Consider the following 10,065-nt stretch of genomic DNA (forward strand, 5'->3'; position numbering starts at 1 on the left):
TCAGACCTTCCAGGAAGACCTAATACCAATTCTCTTCAAACTATTCCACAGAATAGAAACAGAAGGAACAATACCCAATTTGTTCTATGAAGCTACAATTACGCTCATACCTAAGCTTCACAAAGACCCAACAAAGAAAGAGAACTACAGATCAATCTCTCTTATGAATATTGATGCAAAAATACTCAATAAAATTCTCGCAAACTGAATCAAAGAACACATCAAAGCAATCATCCATCATGATCAAGTAGGCTTTATCCCAGGAATGCAGGGATGGTTCAATATTCAGAAATCCATCAACATACACCACGATATAAACAAACTCAAAGAAAAAAAAACACATGATCATCTCACTAGATGCTGAGAAAGCATTTGACAAAATTCAACATCCATTTATGTTAAAAGTCTTGGAAAGATCAGGAATTCAAGGCCCATACCTAAACATAGTAAAAGCAATATACAGCAAGCCAGTAGCCAACATCAAACTAAATGGAGAAAAACTTGAAGCAATCCCACTAAGATCAGGGACTAGACAAGGCTGCCCACTCTCACCCTACCTTTTCAATATAGTACTGGAAGTCTTCCCTAGAGCGATTAGACATCAAAAGGAAGTCAAAGGGATACAAATGGAAAGGAAGATGTCAAAATTTTACTATTTGCAGATAATATGATAGTATACATAAGTGACCCTAAAACTTCCACCAGAGAACTCCTAAACCTGATAAACAACTTCAGTAAAGTGGCTGGATATAACATCAACTCAAACAAATCAGTGGCCTTCCTCTATTCAAAGGATAAACAGGCTGAGAAAGAAATTAGGGAAATGACACCCTTCACAATAGTCACAAATAATATAAAATATCTTGGAGTGAATCTAACCAAGCAAGTGAAAGGTCTGTATGACAAGAACTTCAAGTCTCTGAAGAAAGAAATAGACGATGATCTCAGAAGATGGAAAGATCTCTCATGCTCCTGGATTGGCAGGAGCCAATGGGCCATCTTGCCAAAAGCAAGCTACAGATTCAATGCAATCCTCATCAAAATACCAAATCAATTCTTCATAGAGATAGAAAGAGCAATTTGCAAATTCATTTGGAACAACAAAAAACCCAGGATAGCGAGAACTATTCTCAACAATAAAAGAACTTCTGGGAGAATCACTATCCCTGACCTCAAACTATGCTATAGAGCAGTAGTGATAAAAACTGCATGGTATTGGTACAGAGACAGGCAGGAAGATCAATGGAATAGAACTGAAGATCCAGAAATGAACCCACACACCTATGATCACTTGATCTTTGACAAAGGAGCTAAAACCATCCAGTGGAAAAAGGACATTTTCAGCAAATGGTGCTGGTTCAACTGGAGGTTAGCATGTAGAAGGATGCAAATCAATCCATTCATATCTTCTTGTACAAAGCTCAAGTCCAAGTGGATAAAGGACCTTCACATGAAGCCAGATACACTGAAACTATTAGAAGAGAAGTTGGGGAAGACCCTCAAATACCTAGGCACAGGGGAAAAGTTCCTGAACAGAACACCAATGGCTTATGCTCTAAGATCAAGAATTAACAAATGGGACCTCATAAAATTGCAAAGCTTCTGTAAGGCAAAGGACATTGTCAATAAGACAAAATGGCAACCAACAGATTGGGAAAAGATCTTTACCAGTCCTACATCCAATAGAGGGCTAATATCCAATATACAAAGAATTCAAGAAATTAGACTCGAGACAACCAAATAACCCTATTAAAAATGGGGTACAGAGCTAAACAAAGAATTCTCAACAGAGGAAACTTGAATGGCTGAGAAGCACCTTAAGAAATGTTCAACATCCTTAGTCATCAGGGAAATGTAAATCAAAACAACACTGAGATACCACCTCACACCAATCAGAATGGCTAAGAGCAAAAACTCAGGTGATAGTAGATGCTGGCGAGGATGTGGAGAAAGAGGAACACTCTTCCATTGTTGGTGGGACTGCAAGCTGGTACAACCACTCTGGAAATCAGTCTGGTGGTTCCTCAGAAAACTGGACATAGCATTACCTGAGGACCCAGCTATACCACTCCTGGTCATATACCCGGAAAATGCTCCAACATGTAACAAGGACATATGCTCCACTGTGTTCATAGCAGCCTTATTTATAATAGCCAGAAGCTGGAAAGAACCAAGATGTCCTTCAACACAGGAATGAATACAAAAAATGTGGTACACTTACACAATGGAGTATTACTCGGCTATTAAAAATAATGAATTTGAGAAATTCTTAGGTAAATGGATGGAACTAGAAAATATCATCCTGAGTGAGTTAACCCAATCACAAAAGAACACACATGGTATTTACTCTCTGATAAGTGGATATTAGCCCAAAAGCTTAGAATAGCCAAGACTCAACTCACAGACCACATGAAACTCATGAAGAAGGAAGACCGAATGTGGGTGCTTCGGTCCTACTTAGAATGAGTAACAAAAATACTCAAGGGAGCAAATATGGAAGCAGAGTGTGGGACAGGAACTGAAGGAGGGGCCATCTGGAAACCATTCCACCTGGCTATCCATCCCATGTACAGTCACCAAAGGTAGACACTGATGTGGATGGCAGGAAGTGCATGCTGACAAGAGCCTGATATAGCTGTCACCTTAGAGGTCTGCCAAAGGCTGACACATTCAGAAACCGATGCTCATAGCTAACCACTGATCTTATCAAGCGTCCTCCAATGGAAAGCTAGAGAGAAGACTGAAGGAGCAGAAAGGGTTTGTGGTCCCATGAAGAGAGCAACAATACCAACCAACCAGAGCTCCCCAAGGTCTAAACCACCAGCCTGGGAGCACATAGGGAGGGACCCATGACTCCAGCTGTACATGAAGGGGAGGATGGCCTTGTCAGGCATAGGTGGGAAAGGAGATTTTTGGTCCCATGAAGAATAAACACTGAGGGGGGGGGAAATTCGAGGGTGGGGAGGTGGGAGGGGGTGAGGGTACATTCTCATAGCAGCATGAGGAGGGAGGATGGGATAGGAGGTCCCTGGGTGGTGGGGCGGGTATGGGGGTAAGTGTATAAAATCTGAAATGTAAATATATCCAATAAAAATAATTTTTTTTAAAAATGAAGAAAGGTAGAAATCCCTGAGTTCAAGCTCTCTAGTTCCCTCCCTGTTCACAGCTACATTTGTAAAGTATTCTTTGAATGACAACACATTTATAATTTTTAAAATAATGAGAACCATCCACCCTAACATAAGGAACTGGTATGATGATCTTCTTTGTCTGCTTCCAGCTGAATTGGGGTGAAGAATTCCCATCTGGGGGCCCAAAGGAAAGTCAGAAAATTGGCTTAGTCTAAGGAGAGCTAGGTGGCATCATTTATTTGCCTTGAAGTCACTATGTGCTGAGAAAGTTCATTGCTTAGCTGACACCATGACTGTGACAGTACATAAAACTTAAAAACAAAATATAGTTATGTAAAGACATTCACATGGAGTGTGCAAGGTGTACAGATTGGTCAATGAAGATCAATAAAGAAAACTTTCTTCAGTTTAGTTTTATCATATAATCAAACTTTAATATAATTTTGTATACATGCCCTTGTATAGTATGGCATGTAATAACAAGTCATGAGAAATTAGTACCCAATAAGTGTTATTGCTATGTATAGACATTTTAATCTCTGCCAGTTCCAGAGCTGTCTTCATATATAGAGACATAAACATCACCACATATACATCACCTGTTTGGTTGATTGTATTAGTCTCCCCTCCCCCAGTGTAACACTTTCCATTCTGATGTCAGAATATCCTTAATATAAACAGGTTGGTTTAGTTCAATAGTTTTTTCCACCATCCAATGTCTTTCAGCAGCTGTTGTGTTTGCTCATTAGCATTTTAAAAATTTAAGGTTAATAAGCACTATGTAATCTATCTTTGGGGGTTCTTGTTGATCCCTTTTTGTCCGGCCTTGGCCATTTAACCTGTGCTCTTCAGTCACATAACACACAGGTAGAGGGCGTGAGTAGAGGTCTCCACCTCCAGAGATTAAAATATTAATGAGTTATCTAAAGACTGGGGGGGGGGGGGGGGCAGAGTACTGAGCAGATCTTGGGTGGCAGCTCTGTCCCCAACCTCCAAGAACCCAGAGGAAGCAGGGATCCCAGGCACTCTAACTTAGACAGTGTCTTAGAAACTAGTTCCCAGATCTGAGGCCTGGATCAGACCTCTGCCAGGTCTGCTGTTGTGTGGACCCTGGATTCCACCTGAGACATACTGGAAGGTCCACTCAATCCAGAGCCACAGAGGAACAACTGAACTCAGAGCTTCAGACAACATATCCTGAGATATTCTAGAGGAGACACTGCACCCAGAACAGCAGACACCTAGCTGGACTACTATCTTGGAGGCACCATATCCTGAGGCATCCTAGAGGTACCACTATAATCAGTACAGCTGGAAAAGATCACAGAGACATCTGGACCCTAGGAGATCAGACACAAGCTAGATAACTAGAAAGACAAGCTTCAGTCAGAGACAGCAAGTACAGGCAGCACTAGAGTTAACCAGATGGCAAAAGGCAAGAGCAAGAACATAAGCAACAGAAACCAAAGTTACATGGCATCATCAGAACCCAGCTCCCCCATCAGAGCAAGCCCTGAACACCCCATCACACCAGAAAAGCAGGAATCAGAATTAAAATCACTTCTCATGACGATGATAGAAGGCTTTAAGAAAGACATAAATAACACTCTCAAAGAACTTAAGGAGAGCACTGGTAGACAGATAGAAACCCTTAAAGAGGAAACACAAAAATCCCTTAAGGAATTGCAGGAAAATGCAACCAAACGGGAAAAGGAATTAAACAGAACCATGCAGGATCTAAAAATGGAAGTAGAAACAATAAAGAAATCACAAAGGGACAATACCCTGGAGATAGAAAACCTAAAAAAAAGATCAGGAGTCATAGACACAAGTATCACCAACAGAATACAAGAGATGGAAGAGAGAATCTCATGTGCAGAAGATACCATGGAAAACATTGACACAACTGTCAAAGAAAATGCAAAATACAAAAAGCTACTAACCCAAAATATACAAGAAATCCAAGACACAATGAGAAGGCCAAACCTAAGGATAATAGGTATAGATGAGGGGGAAGACTCCCAACTAAAAGGACCAGTAAATATCCTCAAAAAAATTATAGAGGAAAACTTCCCTAACCTAAAGAAAGAGATGTCCATAAATATACAAGAAGCTTACAGAACTCCAAATAGTTTAGACCAGAAAAGAAATACTTCCCGCCATATAATAGTCAAAACATCAAATGTACAAAACAAAGAAAAAATACTAAAAGCAGTAAGGGAAAAAGGCAAAGTACACATAAAGGCAGACCTATAAGAATTACACCAGACTTCTCACCAGAGACCATAAAAGCCAGAAGATCCTGGACTGATATCATACAGACCCTAAGAGAACACAAATGCCAGCCCAGACTACTATACCCAGCAAAACTGTCAATCATTATTGATGGAGAAACCAAAATATTCCATGACAAATCCAAATTTACACAGTATCTCAACACAAATCCAGCACTTCAAAGAATAATTGGTGGAAAACTCCAACACAAGGAGGGAAACTACAACCTAGAAAAAGCAAGAAAGTAATCTTCCAAAAACCCCAAAAGAAGATAGTTACACAAACATATCTCCACGGATGTTAGCCCAAAAGCTTGGATTAGTGAAGACTCAACCCACAGACCACATGAAGCTCATGAAGAAGGAAGACCAAGAGGGGATGCCTCAGTTCTACTTAGAACAAGAAACAAAAATGCTCAAGGGAGCAAATAGGGAAACAAAACATGGAACAGAAACTGAAGGAGGGGCCATCAGGAGACCATTCCACCTGGGTATTCACCCCATGTACAGTCACCTAATCTAAACACTGTTGTGGATGGCTGGAAGTGCATAATGTGAGGAACATGATATAGCTGTCTCCTTAGAGGTCAGCCAAAGACTAACACACTCAGAGGACAATGTTCACAATTAACCACTGATATGATCAGGGGTTTCCCAATGGAGAACTTAGTGAGAGGACTGAAGGAGCAGAAAGGGTTATTGACCCCAGGTGGAAAGCAACAATACCAAACAACCAGAGCCCCCCAGGGTCTAAACCACCAGCCTGGGAACACATAGGGAGGGACCCAAGACTCCAGGGGTATATGTAGGGGAGGATGGCCTTGTTGGACATAGGTGAGAGAGGAGTTTCTTGGTCCCATAAAAAAAAAAAAAGAACACACAGTGGGGGGGGGGGATGATGTGAGGGTGGGGAGGGGATAGTGAGGGGGGTAGGTGCGGTCACTGCCTCATAGAAGCATGAGGAGGGGGATGGGATAGGAGGTTTCTGGGTGGTGGGAGGAAGTAGGCTAAGAGGATAAAATCTGAAATGTAAATACTACATACAACCAATTTTAACAAGCGGGGAAAAAAAGTCTTCAGAACCAACATCTTTTTAAAAAAAATGTCAGCCCCCTGGGGGTGGGAAATTTTTTTTTTCTTGATACTAAAACTTGTTCTGAGAATTGTATATTGCAGAATACACAGCCTTGGTGTATCTACTCATCAAGCATACTGAGCAGACCTGCCCAAACCTCTGATGTCCTGGAATTCCATCTGGATTCAGTGAAGACACAGCATCAGAGGCTTATCAACTTACTCTTCCCCCCAGCCCGTCTTCTAAAATCTCAACGCCCTTAATCAGCTTGAAGAAGTTAAAGAAGAGTCAGCACCCCTATTCCCTGAGCTTGGGGACTAATGTGGTTAATAATGGTCTGTCTTTCTAGGGACAAGTAGTGGTTTTGTTGGAACAGGGGGGATTAGCTAGGACTTATTGCATAGCCATAACCTATTGGTAGAAATCTGTATAATTATTATCAAGATGAAGTTATAATTTCTTAAATGGTACAAAATTTACTTTGATCTCAAATTTAAGGTTTTCATTGGTATGAGCCTCTTATTAATATAAAAATGAGATGAATATTGATACGCTCATGGGCATTGTGCCTGTATAACACATTTAGGAATACAATGCCTAGACCCAGCCCTTTTTTAACCTTTTTAACTGATTTGGGGTGGTTAACCTATGAGTTAAGGGACTATAGCAAATTCATATTTTTGAGTTTATTGTTAGGGTGTTTCCCATATTTTATTTAGAAATAGCTGAGAGGAGTGAACAGACAACTGTCCAGGTTACCTTACATGGATAGTTGGTTTTCAAAACATCAGAAGTCCATAGAACTGACGCTACAAATATTTATATATTAATGTTCATATTGATTAGAGACCTGCCTGCTCCTGACAGCTTCCTGTCGTGGATTCTAAGAAGAAATTGAGCATCCTTGGAGTTACTCCAGTTGTGTGGTAACAGCCACTAGGCAAGAATTGCCTCTCTCCATCTACAGACAAATTACTGTCCAGAAAAGGACACACATGCAGAATATTCGACTGATTATATCTGCCTAGACAGAGTAATCAGTCCTTAATAATCCTGCATCACCAAGGTCTGTCAGATGATTCTGGGCCAGAAGGCTGAAGATTTGATGCTCCAATGTTCGGTAGTATAGGGGCTTTTCAGGTGTTCAGAGGTCTCTATAAATTGGCTAAGTTTTAGAAGCTATGCTTTGTGCTTCCCACAATTATAGTTAACTCAGTCATTCTGGATTTCTGATGGGATTGAAAACTTACAGCTATTTACCATAAGAGAAAAGATTTGAGTGGATGGTCGTCAGCTGACATTCATCCTAAAGCCAGGTTCAGAACTAAATGTTTTAGTTAGGATAAATGACAGAGGTGCTGGTTAGTCAACAAAAGGATGGACGAGGTATTAGGACTATCTTGTACCTCACTGGTACAAATTGGCATAATTATGCTCTAATTGTATTTTGAGAGAAAAGTTTCATTTTAACAGGAAGGGTGATGTGTAGGAGGAGCTAAGGTAGGAGGAGTACTGAGAGGAAGAAAAGGAGTAAGAAGAGGAGAAGGAGGAGAGGAGAAGCTAGGTGATGAAAGAGAGAAAGAGGGGGGAGACAGGGAGGCAGATATTCATGTATCTCCACCAGTCAAAGATAGTTGTTATATCTAGGTTGGTCAGTGGGTTACACCTCTGATTGAACAATTCCAAACTTATAACGCTTATGATTAACATTATTTTAAAAAAATGTATAAATGCAAAAAGGAAAAGGGGGCATGGGATAGGGGTTTTCTAAGGGGGGGATGGGGAAAGGGGATGGCATCTGAAGTGTAAATAAAATATCTAATAAAAAAATAAAAAAAATAAAAAAAATTTAAAAAAAAAAAAAGACTGGGGGGGGGGCGTAGCTAATTAAGTTATTCCCTCCTCTCTTTCCCCTCCCTATAAAAACCCATGGGAGCCTGGCTTTTGGGGGAGCATGCACCATCTACACCCATTCACCATGCCATGAACAATAAACGCTTTGGAAAACTGGACTCCACGTGTCACTTGGGCCTGCCGCCGCCAGGTTCCCAGCCTTTGGAACCCTGAACCTTGCCGATGCAGCCGCTGCCCCTGCCCCCACCCACCCCCGCTGGCGGCTTCGTGAATGGGGAACCCTCTGCCAGCGGTGTGGGAAGCCCACCGGGACCCTGCTGCTGGACCGTCGTGGGACCCCACCGCCGGAGTCACCACAAAGTTTTTTTTTTTCCCACACCTTTTGCCTATTAAGCATCTCCTTTGGAGGTCAATTAGATCTCTCCACAACTGCTTGTCCCGTAGGATTGTGTGATATGCCTCTAACATGTTTTATATTATAATATAAAAAAATTCATCTTATTAGAGGTTTATGCTGGACAGTTCTCCATTTTAATTTGTATGGTTATTCCTATAATAGCCATGACTTCTAACAAACATGTAATTACAGAATCAGCCTTTTCTGACGCTAAGGCAGTTGTCCATTGAAATCCTGAATATGTGTCTGTAGTATGGTGCACATATTTCAGTTTACCAAACTCTGTAAAATGAAAGATATCCATTTGCTAAATGTCATTTCTTTGGGTACCCTTAGGGTTAGTTCCTGTAGGTAAGGGAGTTTGTTTATATAATGAGCAAGTAGGACACTGCCTCACAATTTCCTTGGTTTGTTGCCAAGTGATAGAGAACTCTTTCTTTAAAGCTTTGCTGTTAACATGGTGTTTTTTTTTATGGAATTCTGAAGCCTCTAGTGCACTTCCTATCAATACCTGGTCAATTTCATTATTACCTTGTGCCAGATAGCCTGGCAGACCTGTATGGGATCATATGTGTCTTATGTATAATGGGTAACTCTTATTTCTGATGATTTGTTGTAGTTGAATAAATAGTGAGGTCAATTCAGAATCATCCTGAATAAGTTCAGCAGTCTCTATGTGTAAAACAACCCTTTCTGCATATTGAGAATCAGTTACTATATTAAGGGACTCTTGAAAATCTGACAACGCCATGATTATTGCATATAATTTAGATTTTTTAACTTACTTATAGAGACTCTCAGTCACCTTACTTATGTCTTCTGATTTATACCTTGCCTTTCATGATTTACTAACATCAGTGTAAAATGTAGGGGCTCCAGGTATTGGAGTTCCCTTTATTATATGAGAGAAAATCCAATTAGTTCCTTTTATGAACTGAAGCCACTTGCTTTTAGGGTATCTGGTGTTAATATCTGCCAAGAAGTTATTGCATGCTCTTTGCCAATGTTCATCTTATATCCATAACAAGGCAATTTCTGCTTTAGTAAAATTAAGCACAATTTCAGCCGGGTCCATTCCAACTAACTGTCGAAGTAGTAAGGCTGTTTGGTGTCTTGGCAGCAATGACTCCTTGGGGTAGAGCTAAATTGTCAGCCTCTGCCATATCTTGTTTATAGACAGCTTGGACAGTCTTTGACTGCCTTTGATAACATTCCATAAGTAATTTTAAATTTTTATTATGACAGGTTACATGACTAGACACTGATACTGTGGGGATATTAATTTGGGTTTTCTACTGCTGTAAAAGATCTCTTCCCCATAGATTAATGGCTTCA

This window comes from Arvicanthis niloticus, chromosome 1 (genome assembly GCF_011762505.2).
Source record: "Arvicanthis niloticus isolate mArvNil1 chromosome 1, mArvNil1.pat.X, whole genome shotgun sequence".
NCBI classification, from domain to species: Eukaryota; Metazoa; Chordata; class Mammalia; order Rodentia; family Muridae; genus Arvicanthis; species Arvicanthis niloticus.